Source organism: Telopea speciosissima, chromosome 3, assembly GCF_018873765.1.
Source record: "Telopea speciosissima isolate NSW1024214 ecotype Mountain lineage chromosome 3, Tspe_v1, whole genome shotgun sequence".
Classification (NCBI taxonomy): Eukaryota; Viridiplantae; Streptophyta; class Magnoliopsida; order Proteales; family Proteaceae; genus Telopea; species Telopea speciosissima.
Genome location: NC_057918.1, coordinates 39,800,512 through 39,816,095, shown reverse-complemented (window position 1 = coordinate 39,816,095; position 15,584 = coordinate 39,800,512).

Here is a 15,584-nt window from a genome sequence, read left to right as displayed (position 1 = left end):
GTCTCGATTTGCATGCCCTAAACACCTGAGTTAGTATTTTAGGGTTTTGCCTCGATTTCCATGCAAAAATGCATAAGTTGATATTTTAGGGCTTTGCCTCGATCTACGTGCCAAAAGATACCAAGGGTGGTATCCAATGGCCTTGTCTCGGTTTGCATTCCTAAAAATGCTTAAGTCGATATTTTAGGGGTTTGCCTCGGTTTACGTGCCTAAAAGTGCCTTAGGTAGTATTTTTGGGATTTGCCTCGATTTGTGTGCCAAAAGATACCAGGGAAGTATTTGATGGCCTTGTCTCGATTCACGTGCCAAAATGCCTAAATCGATATTTTAGGGTTTCACCTCGATTTACGTGCCAAAAATACCTGAGGTGCTGTCCAATGGCCTTGTTTCGATTTGCATGCCCCAAAATGCCTAAGTCGGTATTTTAAAGTTTTGCCTCGATTTGTGTGCCAAAAGATACCTAGGGTGGTATCGCATGGCCTTGTCTCGATTTGCATGCCTAAAAAATGCCTAAGCCGGTATTTTAGGGTTTTACCTCGATTTACGTGCTAAAAGATACCCATGATGGTATCCGATGGCCTTATCTCGATTTGCATGCCTAAAAAAATGTTTGAGTCGATATTTTAGGGTTTCGCCTCGGTTTGCATGCCTAAAAATGCTTGAGTCGGTATTTTAGGGTTTTGCCCCAGTTTGTGTGCCAAAAGATACCCAGGGTGGTATCCAATGGCCTTGTCTAGATTTTCGTACCTAAAAATGCCTAAGTCGACATTTTAGGGTTCACCTCAATTTGCATGCCAAAAGATACCTAGGGTGTTGTCCAATGGCCTCGTCTCAATTTGCATGCCTAAAATGTCTCAATCGGTATTTTAGGGTCTTACCTCGATTTACGTGCCAAAAGATACCAAGATGGTATCTGATGGCCTTGCCTCGATTCGGGTGCCTAGGAATGCCTAAGTCGATGTTTTAGGATTACGCATCGATTTGCGTACCTTAGGGGTTCATGAGAGTAATCAAGTGGTCCTACTTTGGCATTTAACACCGCTAAATAAATAATAAAAGATAGGATAAGTGTGTTTACCTCCTGCGACTGGCCCCAACCTGTGCAACAGATATGTCGAGCGGTGTCCCTCAAAATCATCGGAGATGGGTACCAGCCTGTCCGATCATCTGTATCGGTCGTACCCAGCAATGGACCATGCGAAGATTGTCGAGGATGTCTGCGGAGAGCCATGGAGTAGTCTTACTCTAAAATTGGAAGAAAACAAAATATTGACAGACTATGGTAGCAAAAACTGGGTAAGGGACATGAAGGGAGACCCCTCTATTTATAAACTGACAAGACCGTGACCACGGCACCGTGGAACCTCTAGGACATCGTGGAACCTCCATGACACCGTGGAAAGTACTCCACGGTGCCGTGGAGGACTCCCCATGGAGCCGTGGCAAGGCGTTGCCGCCCACTCCACGGTGCCTTGGTGACTCCCACACGGCGTCGTGGACCAACAAAAAATAAAAAAATAATAATAATAATAACACATATATATATATATATATATATATATATAATAATAAAATAATATAAAAAATAAAATAAAATAAAACACAATAAAATAAAATAAAATAAAATAAAATAAACTAAAATAAAACAAAATAAAATAAAACAAAACAAAACAAAACAAAATAAAATAAAATAAAATAAAATAAAATAAAATAAAATAAAATAAAATAATATAAAATAAAATAAAATAAAATAAAATGATATGTATACACATGTGTATAGCTGCATACATAGGGGCCCTGATTTTCGGCACCGCAAGCTTCTGAGCAAATGCCCATAAATTTGATTTCTCTTTCGAGGATTATTGAAAGATTTTACCATGATTAATCGCATAAATTATTCCTTTGTGGTTTGTTAAAGGATTTTATTAACAGCCTGTTTGATTCCTTTTCTTTTGAGGTTTACCAAACGATTTAATCACATGGTTTTTCGCAACTCTGCAGCCCTTGAGCAAAGTGTTAGCAGTACATGCTCTTGGTGACAAAATCAGTTGATCTTTTGTCTTTGCCCTTCAGTTGTTGGCATAGGCCTCGGCCAAAGAGGGGCAAACTGTAGACACTGAAATTTTGCCATCACCCCTGGCAATGATGACAACGGAACACGAACGAGGAACATCCCACCATTTTCCTCTGAAAAGCCCAAGAAAACAAGGCCCACAGGTCTAGACATGCCAAAAACACCAAAGAAGCCCATTTAAGGCCCAAAAAGTAGGAGGAATGGCCCACACTGTCCATGGCGCCGTGGTCAGTCCTCCACGGCACCGTGGAAGCCTCCCCCGGCACCGTGGGAAAAAACCACGCCACCGTGGGGGGCTACGACATCAACCTGCTGACGTCGTCCACAACGCCGTGGAGGTCCTCCACGACGTCGTCCACGGCGCCGTGGAGGTCCTCCACGACGTCGTAGGAAGTGGGGCACCCCGTATAAATAGGAGGGTCCCCCTCCCCTCATTTCATGGATTCGAAGGGTAGGGAGACCCTCTCAACTTGTTTCTAACCCTCTCTTGTTGAGTGTCTACTTGAGCAAGATTCCTGAGTTATGGGTAGATCCATCAATTGCCCCTCCAGGTGAAGAACAATCCCGTCCTAAAAACCGTTATTTCGTCTGTATATGGATAACGAAACTTCCCTCTTTATAGCCATTATTCTGTCTGCTTACAGATAACGAAAGACATATCCGGATAACCGTTTCTCTATTCAAAGAACTGGTGTTGATCCGCTCATCCGCCTCCACCTGAGCCAGGGGACCGCCAAGATCCGAGGAATTCTCGTATAAGGGTATAATTGTTGCATTTTTACCATTACAATGTAGTCTTTTGTGTTTTCTCGTTTTCATGTACATAATGTAAATATCAATAGAATATATATTATACTGCCCTATGTCGTAGAGAGAGAATATTTGCACTTTTAACATCTATAATGGAAAGACCGGACTTTATCGGGTAAGATGGGTGCCTAAAACCTTCCCATGCTTGTAACCTGACCCCTTACCCAAATCTCTGACCAGACCATATGGAATCTCGTGGCCTGTTTCCATTCATAACGGATAGGGCTACACCCATTGGGTCCTAGGCCCTAACCCTAGGTGGCGACTCCTCATTTTTTTTTTTAATATTCTTATAAAGCATTACCCCTACCCCATGATGATGTGTCAAAATGATACCCCCATAATCTCCAACCAATAAATCTGTCACCATAAGGTTGAGGAAACCTCGTCATCGGGGACTGCGGTACTTACAAGTGGCAATATGTTAATTAATTCATGCATCATGGACTATTTTTTATTGCTTGCATGTTTCCCATCCCCTTACTGGGCTCAATGGAGGTTACCTCTCTTTGTGCAACCTTTTTAGATGTGTTTGCAGGTGATGTTTTGATGGTGCTCATTCTTTTGGTTATGTTTTGTTCGGTGTAGTTGATTTGTAGCCGGTGACTTCGGGTTATGATGCTGAGTAGTTATTGATGGTTGTGCCAATGGGGCACTTGGATCGAGAATCTCATCTTTTATTGTTTTTTTTTTTTTTTTTTTTAGAGTTTATCATTTTTATAGTATAAACTCTATAATCTTACTGCTGCTTTAGTCTTTAGTTGATTTTTTTAGATAAAGTGTAATATATTAAAGGCTAATTTACGCATACCACCCTTGAGGTTTAACGAAAGTATAATTATACCCCCCTAGTTTTGGATAATTCTGTGTACCCCCTGAGGTTCACAAAAGTTAACACATGCCCCCATTCCGTTAGTTTATGACTAACAATGTTAAAATTAAGAGGGAAAGCGACCAAACTGCCCTCATCTTCCCCAAATGGTTTCCCTATTCTTGAAGAACCCTAACCTGCAACTAAATCCCTTCTTCTTCCCTTGCACCTGAACCCATGAACTCCCATTCCTCTCCCAGCATACCACATCTTGTTTCCCATTGGCATCAATCGCACAGAAGAAACCATCTTCTCCAAATGCTGCAGAGATTGGACCCATTGAACCAAACCCAATAGCTTCAATGGCCATTAACAGTATTAATAACAGAAGCATAAACCATGACAGAAATGAACGAGAAAATCGTAAAACCCTATTTGAGGAAGCATCTCTAGTTTGGTTCTATGCTGGGCGATAAACCGAAGAACCCCATTTGGGGAAGATTTATTGAAATTTATACTTTACACCTTTCCATTTTTATGAGTTTGTTTTTACAGTGACAGATTTTTACAATGGCGGTGGTAAGAAGTAGCACACTTCCTAGTACTGATACGATGATGACGATTACCTTTGAAGATGATCTCCTCTGTTCTGAATCTGCACGACTCTGGATAGATGAACAGGGGGTTTGGTGCAGTGAACTACAGAGATTGGGGTTTCCAACATAAGTGTTGCCGTTGAAGGCGAGGAAGTGTCCGCCAACAGGAATCGAACCAGACAAGTTGTTGTACGAGAGATCCAGTGTTGTGAGGCTTGTTATATTTGGCCAGAAATTTGGTTTCTCAATAGGTTGAGAGTGTTGAGGATGTCCAGTTTCCCGATAGCATTCGGAATCTCTCCAATTAGATTGTTTTGACTGAACGATCGATGTAAGAGAAGAATAGTGAGAGAGAGTGCTCTGAATCGAGGCTGTGAGATTATTACTACTGATGTTTATCTTGGAAAGATGCTTGAGCTGGAATATCTCTGGTGGAAAGTCGCCTGTAAATTGGTTTAAGTCGAGGAAAAGAGTCCGCAACTTGGTCAATTTTCTGATTGGTTTAGGAATTTCCCAGTAATCACGTTGTTGGAGAGCGTCATGAGACCAAGATTTTCACCGGATATCTCATCAGGGAGTTCGCCACTAAAGTGGCTGTCGTTGAGCTCCAACAAATCTGCCACAGGCAAATTGAAAAATCTCGGTGGAATCGTCCCGTTCCAAAAAATCTTCGTCAGGCTCGCTTCTACTGAGAGCTGTGTTCTAAGATCGCCTCGATGGTCAGTGGCGATGTTGGAGCAGCAATTTGATTAGGTTTTTGAAGAAGGAGAAGAGGTAATGAAGGGCTGAAGAGCTGAAAGGTTGAAGCTTTCGTTAAACCTCAAGGGTGGTATGTGTAAATTATTATATATTAAATTATCTATCATTTAGATTAATGAACACATTTTTACTATTATAAATGCTTCTGCAATCTTGTTTCTACATTTGCTATTAATGTAAATGTGTTTTTTTTTTTACTCTGATGTATATGTGAGTTGTATTGAGTTGACTATGATTTAAGCCACTACATTGAGATCATGGCGGTGGTTTAGGATGTTGGAAAACATCTTAGTCATATCAAAACCCTAGGGTGGGGGTTGGGGTGTGACAAGATCAGTCCATATCGGGGATGGAATCTATAACTGCTTAATACCATTCTAAGAAATCCCACTTCAAATGATCGTATGCCTTGCTCATTTCTAGCTTTATGACCATCAATATGCGTTGTTCTGTTCTTTGATATTTTATACGATGCATGAGCTCATGATAACCATCTGGCTCTTCTCAGTATGATCTGGGTCCAAGTGACCTCCAACTCAGCATGTTACTCCTAGTCATTTGTACAGTGTTCCATTTTCTCCAACTTTGGATGGGTTGATGCTTGCATCCATTATCATCCCTTATTAGTACCCATGACAAGGAATCCAAGCCTATGGTACATTTTTGGGCTTTCACTTAGTTTTTTTTGTCTTCTTCTAGTAAGAGCCCTTGAACAAGCTTCCGTGGAAATATCTTGTACAAATGATGGGAAGACGACAGATCCACAGGTTGTAACTTTGATCAGATACTTGGGTTTGGTAGGCTGAATAGCTGATAAAACTGTGGATCGGAGTGGTATCCCTTCACCCACATCGAAGGAAGTATTCCGTCACCATTGGGCATTAATGGTCTAGGATGAAGATCATAATGAGTGTAAGGGTATTTTTAAACTTTTGTCTGGATAGGAAACAAAGAAACAACGAGTAGTTCTGGATTTCAACTTGCTCAATGCTGAATTATACAACCTTACTTCTGCAGGACAACCTCAGACTCTAAAATAGTTTAAGCTAGGTTTACGTCCAGTCCACAACTCGAAAGGAGTTAATGGAACAGATTTGGAAGGAACACGGTTGAGGATATAAAGGACTGTTTTCAAAGCTTCACCCCTCAAGAACTCAGGTAAATTTGTCCTACTAATCATACTCCTAACCATATCCATAAGGGTGTGCATCCATTATCATCCCTTATTAGTACCCATGACAAGGAATCCAAGCCTATGGTACATTTTTGGGCTTTCACTTAGTTTTTTTTGTCTTCTTCTAGTAAGAGCCCTTGAACAAGCTTCTGTGGAAATATCTTGTACAAATGATGGGAAGACGACAGATCCACAGGTTGTAACTTTGATCAGATACTTGGGTTTGGTAGGCTGAATAGCTGATAAAACTGTGGATCGGAGTGGTATCCCTTCACCCACATCGAAGGAAGTATTCCTTCACCATTGGGCATTAATGGTCTAGGATGAAGATCATAATGAGTGTAAGGGTATTTTTGAACTTTTGTCTGGATAGGAAACAGAGAAACAACAAGTAGTTCTGGATTCCAACTTGCTCAATGCTGGATTATATAACCTTACTTCTGTAGGACAACCTCAGACTCTAAAATAGTTCAAGGTAGGTTTACGTCCAGTCCACAACTCGAAAGGAGTCAATGGAACAGATTTGGAAGGAACACGGTTGAGGATATAAAGGGCTGTTTTCGAAGCTTCACCCCACAAGAACTCAGGTAAATTTATCCTACTAATCATACTCCTAACCATATCCATAAGGGTGTTATTACGCCTTTCGGCCACCCCATTTTGCTCAGGACTCCCAGGCATAGTAAAGTGATCAACTATCCCAGAATCCTCCAAGTACTTGGCAAATGGGCCCTTAAACTGTCCAGCATCGCTATGTCTACCATAATACTCTCCCCCCGATCAGATCTAACAATTTTTATGACTTTCCCTAACTGTTCTCAACTTCAGTCCCAAAAATCTTGAATTTCTCAAGAGATTCAGACTTTTCCTTAATTAAGTACAAGTAGCCATATTGGGAATAATCATCGATAAATGTGATGAAATAATAATTTCTACACAATGTGGCTAAATAAGGTCCACTGATGTCAGTGTGAATGACCTCCAACAGGTTAGAACTACGGGTTGCTGATTTCTTCTTTATCTTGGTCATTTTACCCCTACAACAGTCTACACAAGTCTCAGGCTCACCCTCAAGAGTAGGCAAGATGTCAGACTTTATCAGCCTTTCTACTCTTTCTTTAGAGATGTGCCCAAGCCTTTTATGCCATAAAGTGTAAGACTGTTTCTTAGGCAATGGTCTTTTGGAAACAATTTTCTCAACATTAGAAGAGACATAGATTTCATTGAAAGATAAACACAATCTATATAATCCGTTGGACATAGTGTAACAACCAACCTTATTTGAATAAAAAAACATTATAACAATATTGTTCTTTATTTCAAAAGAGTAGCCACACATGTCCAAACTAGAAACATAAATTAAATTCCATCTAAAAGAAGGTATATAAAAAGTGTCTTTCAACATCAAATTAAAACCACTATCTAGGATTAAAGTGATATCGTCCACGAACTCCACGTCAACTTGTTCATTATTCCCCACGAGGAGCTTTGACTCATCCTTATTTGGTTTCCTCCTGTTTCTGAACCCCTGTATGGTAAAAGCAACATGATTAGTTGCACCACTATCTAGCCACCACGTACTGGATGGGGTTTCAGATAGATTGGATTCACAAACAAAAGCCAAAGAATCATTACCTGTATTCTCACGTTTGGCTAACCAAGCCTTGTATTTAGCGCAGTCCTGCTTTATGTGACCTTTCTTCTTACAGAAGAAGCAACGATCACCTCCTTTCTTAAAAGGATCCTTCTTTGGACCCAAATTGTTAGTCTGACCGGACTCTTTGTTATTTCCCTAAGCATCCTTTTTAGTAGGGTATTTAGACTTCTTACCTTTTGGGGTATTGGATTTAGAGGCAAACAAGGCTACATGGGCTTTGTCTTTCTTTAGTTTCTCTTCCTCAGCCACAATTCTAGAGATAAAGTCATTGATGGGCCAGGATTCATCAGCAGATCTGTAATTGGTTTTGATAATTCCAAATTCAGGTGGAAGGGTGTTCAAGACCTGATGAACAATGTAAGTTTCAGGAAGTAAAACATTCAGGGCTTTCAACTTGATCTGGTAGTCAACCATCTTAATGATATAATCCCTAACTCCCCCAGAACCAGCATAAGTCATGTTGAAGAGTTCCTGCAGAAGGGTTCCTATTTCAGCATTGGATGAAACACGGTACCTAAGTGCCACTGCAGCCAAAAACTCCCTAGCAGTGCAATCAGAGGGAAAACCACTTTTCAGGTGCTCCTTAATAGTTCTCTTTAAGGACAGTAAACAGAGACAATTACTCTTCATCTATGCAGCATGTACCAACTTATCATCATCAGTACTCATGTCATGTAGATCAGCTGGCTTGTCCATAACAAGAGATGTATGAACATCAGCCATCTCCATAGCAAACAAAAAATCCTCTTTCCATTTCTTGAAGTTTGTCCCCGTAAGAATCTCGATGGTAACCATATTGTTATTGACAGAAAATATAACTGAAAGGCAAACAATGTATATCATTAGCACAATATGAGTAATGTGTAACTTTGGAAACCATTTAAGTACACATTTTAGAGAGTTCACAAGCATCACCATGTAAACACCTTTGGGCAGAATTCATAATATGCAGTTGTAATACCCCTTTCACACATCAGCGGCCATGAGAATTTATTCTAATCCTCGATAATCTATCACCTTTGGGTGTATAGACTTCTTGGGTCAGTCAATCCTCAACCATATGCTGCATATGTGACCCTCTAAGCACTAATACACAATCACCACCTTTGGGTGTATAACTATGCATTAGAACCAGAGAAATCCCATTACCATATGAGACCGATATTCCATGAACCCAATCAAGAGTGCCACTTTGGCGGTCACCACTTAATTAGATCCACAAAACTCTCTCATATAGAGACATACTTTATGTTACTCACACAAATCATAATGTATGTAATTTTAGACTGGATGACAAGGGGGCTAAACTGTCCAAAAATTACAACACATGCCAATCACATCGTTTGAAAAGGTTTGGGATTGCAAAAAGCAGTCAACTTAATTAATCAAAAATGCTAGATTACATAAAGCAAACATTCTAACAATATAGAATATGCATAAAATGCAGAATCATAGCAAAAAATTTTAGAATTAATACCAAGATTCTAGAAATCATGCAAAAACGATGGAAAGGTAACCAAAAACTCACTATTTTACACTTTTCACAAATCCTGAGGTATCAAATATATCCAAATTACCTATCAAAATGCAGGGAATTCCGAGACGAATCCAACGGTACCTGAAATGCCCCAAACGGAGCTCCTACCCTCCCACACGCGTCGGTCAAAGTTGGCGCGTGCAAACCACACGCGGTCAAAGATTCCAAAAGCAAAACAGAATCAAATCAGGTTCAGGTCCGGTCCGACCATGGTTCGGTTCGGTTCTGTTCAAAACGGTCCACCCATGCGAACCGGACAGGTTAGCAGGCAACGCACGGGTCGACCCGATGGGTCGTCAAACTAGGTCAATGGGTCGACCCGAATGGGTCAAGATCTCGGGTTTTGGGTTGACCCAAATGGGTCACGGTCTCGTGTCACGAGTTTGACCAGAATGAGTCACGGGTTCAGGGTCGCCGGTCTGACCTAAATGGGTCGGACTCTGTTGACCGGGTTGACCCGCGGGTCAGGTCAAAATCCTTTTTTTATTTTATTTTATTTTAAAACCCAGCCGAACTACTGATCTGACCCGTCGGAGTTCGCCGACGCGTGAGGGTACGTCTGGCGTCCTTCGGCGGTGAACCACCCATCAAAATGCTCGGAATTCTGAGACCTTTAACCCCATATAATTTATTTTGATTTTCACCGATCGAAAAATCCGACAGAGGCCGAAAATCGTACGGGTTCGACAGGGAACCCCATAAAATTTTTTTTCTTTTCTGGCAGATCGATTCAAAACAACAATGAACAGAAGCCACTAAACAATCCATATAGGTTCATAATCAAGTCTATAACTGCTCTGATACCACATGTGAGCAAAAATCCCAACAGGATCGTCTCCTCTAAGCTCCTCTTCAGCACTGGCTCAATGGTAGAACCTTCAAGTTACCGTTTCTCCAGAGTTACAACGCAATATTGTGAATGAACAGGGTTTAGAGGAGGGACGTAGCTTCCCTTTTATACAGGTTCCCATAAGATCTTCCCATTAAAGATCGAACGATGATCTGTGAGCCTACACTAGCCAGTCCATATTAGATCCCCAAGATATTGTGTATCTACCTTATTAGACCAACCCATAGAAATAGTAACTACCACAATTAATAGAGCCCACCCAAAAAGGTAAGAATATCATAAATATTCTAACAATCCCTTCACCCACATCGAAGGAAGTATTCCTTCACCATTGGGCATTAATGGTCTAGGATGAAGATCATAATGAGTGTAAGGGTATTTTTGAACTTTTATCCTATAAATGGGGAGTATTTATGATTGTCAGATCATGAGTTTTGATTCACTCACTATGGAGAAAAACCTTAGCACTCTTACTTCACTATAATCTTGTGTGACGCTTACATAGTTTATAATTCAACTTCAATCTGATTGCTTGAAATGATTGATTCTATGGATCAAAGAAACCTTACAAGAACTCTGGATTCTGAGTACCCCCTTGTGCACTCATAATTCCTTCTACTATGTTGTTCCCAGATAGACATTGAGAGTGAGGGCGAATCAGGGTCTAAATTTTTTTTTCAATTTGAGCTCGCAATTGTATTGTACTTGCTATAATTAATGATCTTTAACTCTTAACATGTAATGGTTTGCCACAAAGCTTTCTTGCACAAACAATCACACACTAATCATATGCAAACCTGCATTGCAACCATCATGTGGCAAGGCATACCAAGTTGTGCACATCCATCCTGCAACACACAACACCTCTAAACAAATACAGGAACAATACACAAGATATACGTGGTTTGGAAAGTAGCCTATGTCCACAGAGTAATACCCTACCTAGGGTTTTGTATTTACTCAAAACTGATTGCATATTCAACTGTAACTACAGTCCAAGTGATGCAACACTTGCTTCCACCTAAGCACCCACTCAAGCTAGGGCTTCTACCCATTTATAGTTAAGCACCCACTTAACTGTTTATAATGTAAATAATCAGTTTCAAAATGCAAGTCCCACTTTCTTACAATATATACCAAATATTCTTCAACACATTTCGATCTAGGCTAAATACAAAAGACTTGCTAAACTTAAAGTTACCTCCCTTGGCAGTTTCACTTTTAATGGCTTAATAGAGATCTCCATGTAGTACTGGAATCTTCAACTAACCCCAAGTAAATGGAGACTTGAATCTTCAAGTAAAGTACTGACATAGTGGTTCCCTTCTTGTCTTCATTTGAGCAATAAAAAGCTTTAAGGCTTCATCAATGCACAACCACAAGTGATGTTGAGTTCATCTTCTTCAATGGAGCACAACCACCAACATTAGCACTTGAAAATGCCTTCAAAACATTCTCCCAAAGGTAGTTGGAGGATTCAATGCTCTTGATGCTTTCTCACGCACTCATAGGAGATTCTACCCCTATTTCTTCTTACCTGTTTTCAAGGAATCTTCAAGCTAGTCTTCAATGATGGTACATCTACCCTGTAAGACTTTCAATGTTATTGATCATGGGTTGTATGCTTGAATCTCCCCTTCTTTTCCTCTCTTTTCTCCTTCCCTTCTCATTTTTTGTTTCTTTTTTGGAAGAGCTGCTGAAAAATGAACCCTAAGTTTCATTTAAAAGCACCAAAAAAACCCAAAAAAACCCAAATTCGTGTTTGGTTTAGCAGCTCAAATTGGATTGAAAAACTAGTGGTAGATTGACCTTTGCTCAGTCAGACCACCATAACTTTCTATGTAAAAATACAAATGACCTTATTCATTTTACGTATAAAAGAGGGTTCGGAAATTGAAATCTTAAGTTCAAATAGCCTTCCCAAGATTCTACTTGTATTATGCTCAAAATTTGATCCAAAGATAGGTAATCTGCAATGTCCTTTTGGTTTTATACTTTGTTTGGACGGTCAGATAAAATGGTCGCCCAGTAAAAGCGATCAGCCAATAAAGTGGTTGACAAATAAAAGTGGTCAACCAATAAAAGCTGTCGGCCAATAAGAGTGGTAAGCCAATATGAGGGGTCAGCCATCTTGAGGGGTTGGACAAATTGAGGTTGGTCAGATTGACCTATGTCCACTTGTACTTCCATATCTACGTTATCCGAACTTGAAATCCCTCAGTTCCAGTGGAATTGGAAAGAAGATTTGAAGGGCTTCATTTCATATGAGACATCTTCAACTCAAGTAGAGTGCATAGTTCCCAAAAATTGTCTTGAACCTAACTAATGTGCAACCATTGCTGTCTTCAACTATCACGCTACACTTGAAGATCATGTCACAACTTTCCATGCCAATTTCAGTTTGATCTCATTTAAATTTTCCCGTAAATCTGACTCAATGATGTTCACTTGTCATGTTTTGAGCTCCTCCTAATTTTGATTAAAAGGCTGCTAGAAAATTCCATGAAGCTGCTATTACACCATCAATATATAATTTTCAGCATATAACAACATTCTTCACATTTGGCAACTTTCTCTCCATGTTGTAGATGGTCATTGACTATGTTCTTATCATGTATGCCACCACCATCACATCTTGTTGCCATCTCTCATGCCCTCAACGCCACTTCACCACCCATCTTGCTGTCATCTCTCTTGTCATCAGTACCACTTCATCACTGTGAAGCCCAGTACACTACCACAAATGCCTGAACACATACACAATCGGTCTGCACTTGGTTGCCAGACAACATACTACAAGAATTGCCAATGGATCAACATAGTATTATTGCTTTCTCCTGCTCTCGAATCCCTTTTGTTATGACGAGTCTTATAGATTGTACTTTTGGGCTGAAGACAGCCATGGATCAGATTGTAGATTGAGATTTAATGGTTTGTCCATCCTGTACTACTCCAACAGAAATTATGTACTCCCCAATCTATAATTAAGAATTCTGACATCCCATGTGTATAAGCAATCAAAAGTCTTTGATAGGCCCATTGTTAGATGGTATTCAGACATGTTAGATTTATAGTTTTTGTTACTAAAATAAGGTCAAACATTAATAGAGGATGAAGTGGATAAGAATATATTGTTAATCAACTTAGAGTAGGTATGTAGAGAGATAAATTTTTTTTTTTTTGTTCTTGTTTTTTGTTTTGTTTTATAATTTAATTCTCAAAAGAAAATTCTATAGAAGAGTTTATATGATTGGCAATGTTGCATAAAGTTGAATTGTTTAATGACAAACAACACAAAAACAAAATAAATGTAGTTTTACCGATGATGTTGGAATGGATAAATGGAAAAATTAGAAAAAAGACAAACCAATAAACATTAAAAAAGGAAAATAAAATCACCTACCCATATGTGTATACTACATGTACGATTAGATGATGACATCTATAATTTTTGTATGTATTATTAAGGAGTTACATGATAAGGATTAGAGGAGTTACAAAAACAAAGGGACAAGTAACTTTTGTTATTTTGGTACCATTGGACAAGCAACTTGGGAAGAAGTCGAAATGGATATGATGGATATATGGATCTAGGTTGACAAATGATTCCATTTAATTAGAAAAAAGCTTAGCTTTTCAATAATGCTTTTATTAAATTTTATTAAAAATGAATCATTGAGCCTTCTTTATCACTAGTTGATTAATTTTAATCAATTGCTTTTTGTACCTTTTTAATATAAAATGATATATGTATTGATTATGATTTGAAGAAAGTTGACAAAAAAAGAAGCATAAATCATTCCCATTAAAGAAATAGAATCTCCATATTGATAGACTTGAGAAAGAATCTTTTAATTTAATGGCCAATATTTTTCGTGCTATATGTGAAAGAGTGATATAGCAATTCTAACTATTATTTATATGGGAATTGAATTGTAGTAGTTACATATCAAATTTTAAAATCAAAATTAGTCTTGCAATCATATCATTTATTCGTATTACCCTCTCAATATATAAATGCCAATGCATCCTCTCTTTATTCCTATATTTTTCCATGTTTTATTTTGACACTTGACAAACTTCAAGTGTACTTGAATTTGATATGTTAGTAGACGATGTTAGGATCTACTTGTCTCCAAAATTCATTGTAAAAGATAAGGGGCATGGATAAGCTTGTCAATCAGTTTGATTCCGGTTCGATCCAAGGGAATGCTTATAAGAAATTTGATATTTAAAGTGAACCTGCTTGGTATGATTTTGGTTCTTACTCGGTTTCACTATATCTAGTTTTATTTGATTTATTCGATTTGAACTGAACCAAATTGCATCGAATTGAATGTTTATTGGTTTAGCTTCGATTTGGGTTTAAAAAAAAAAAACCAAAATGACATGGCTAACATGCGGCGATTGAAAATGAACCCATTAAATAAAATTCGAAAAACAGTTCTTTTCCATTATATACTAAGGGAAAAAGATTGCTACCTGGTTGCATTGCCAATAGGGGTGTCAATACCCAACCCGAACCGGTGAAACCGGCCCGAACCAGCCCGGACCACACCGGACCGAACTCTTAATGGTTCGGTTCGGTTTGTGGATCCATAAAGGTAAACGGTTTGGTTTGGTTTGGGCTAGTCCGACGGTGCACCGGTAGCCCGAACCCAAACCGAACCGACTTAACTCGATAAATGAGTAAATCAGTAAATGCCTAATGCCCCATTGCCCCCTAAATGTGTTGTGATAATTTCTCACTTTATCTCATATCCTTTGCTAGTGATTACCCAACCAATTGTATCCATAGGCCATAGGATATAGGATACAAAGATGCATTGTATTTGAAATATTTTATGTACTTAAAAGAGAAAGAGAAGAAAAATTAGTACTAACCGAACCTTACTAGTTATATAAAACCGGTACCAAACCGATATCAACCCGTTACCATAAACCGAAACTGACACGAAACCAAACCGCACCGAAATCAAATATTTCTTAATGGTTTGGTTTCGATTTCTATAAAAGTCACACCGAAACCGAAAAGCCCGAACCGGCCCGTTGACACCCCTAATTGCCAATGTGGCTCTTGCACCTATACGCAAAATCGACCTGCCCCCATGGAAAGTACCACCCTGCCCCCATGGAAAGGTGAAAATCCTACCTAGGTCGATGCTTGCGTGTGCACTCCCATTGGCAAGCGTGCATGTGCAGGCTCTAGAGGTCCATGCATCATTCTCTCACCGATATATTAAATGCCAAAACTGGTACCGGTCCAATAAGAACCCATTAAAAAAAAAAAAAAAACCGAAATCGAACCAGATTGAA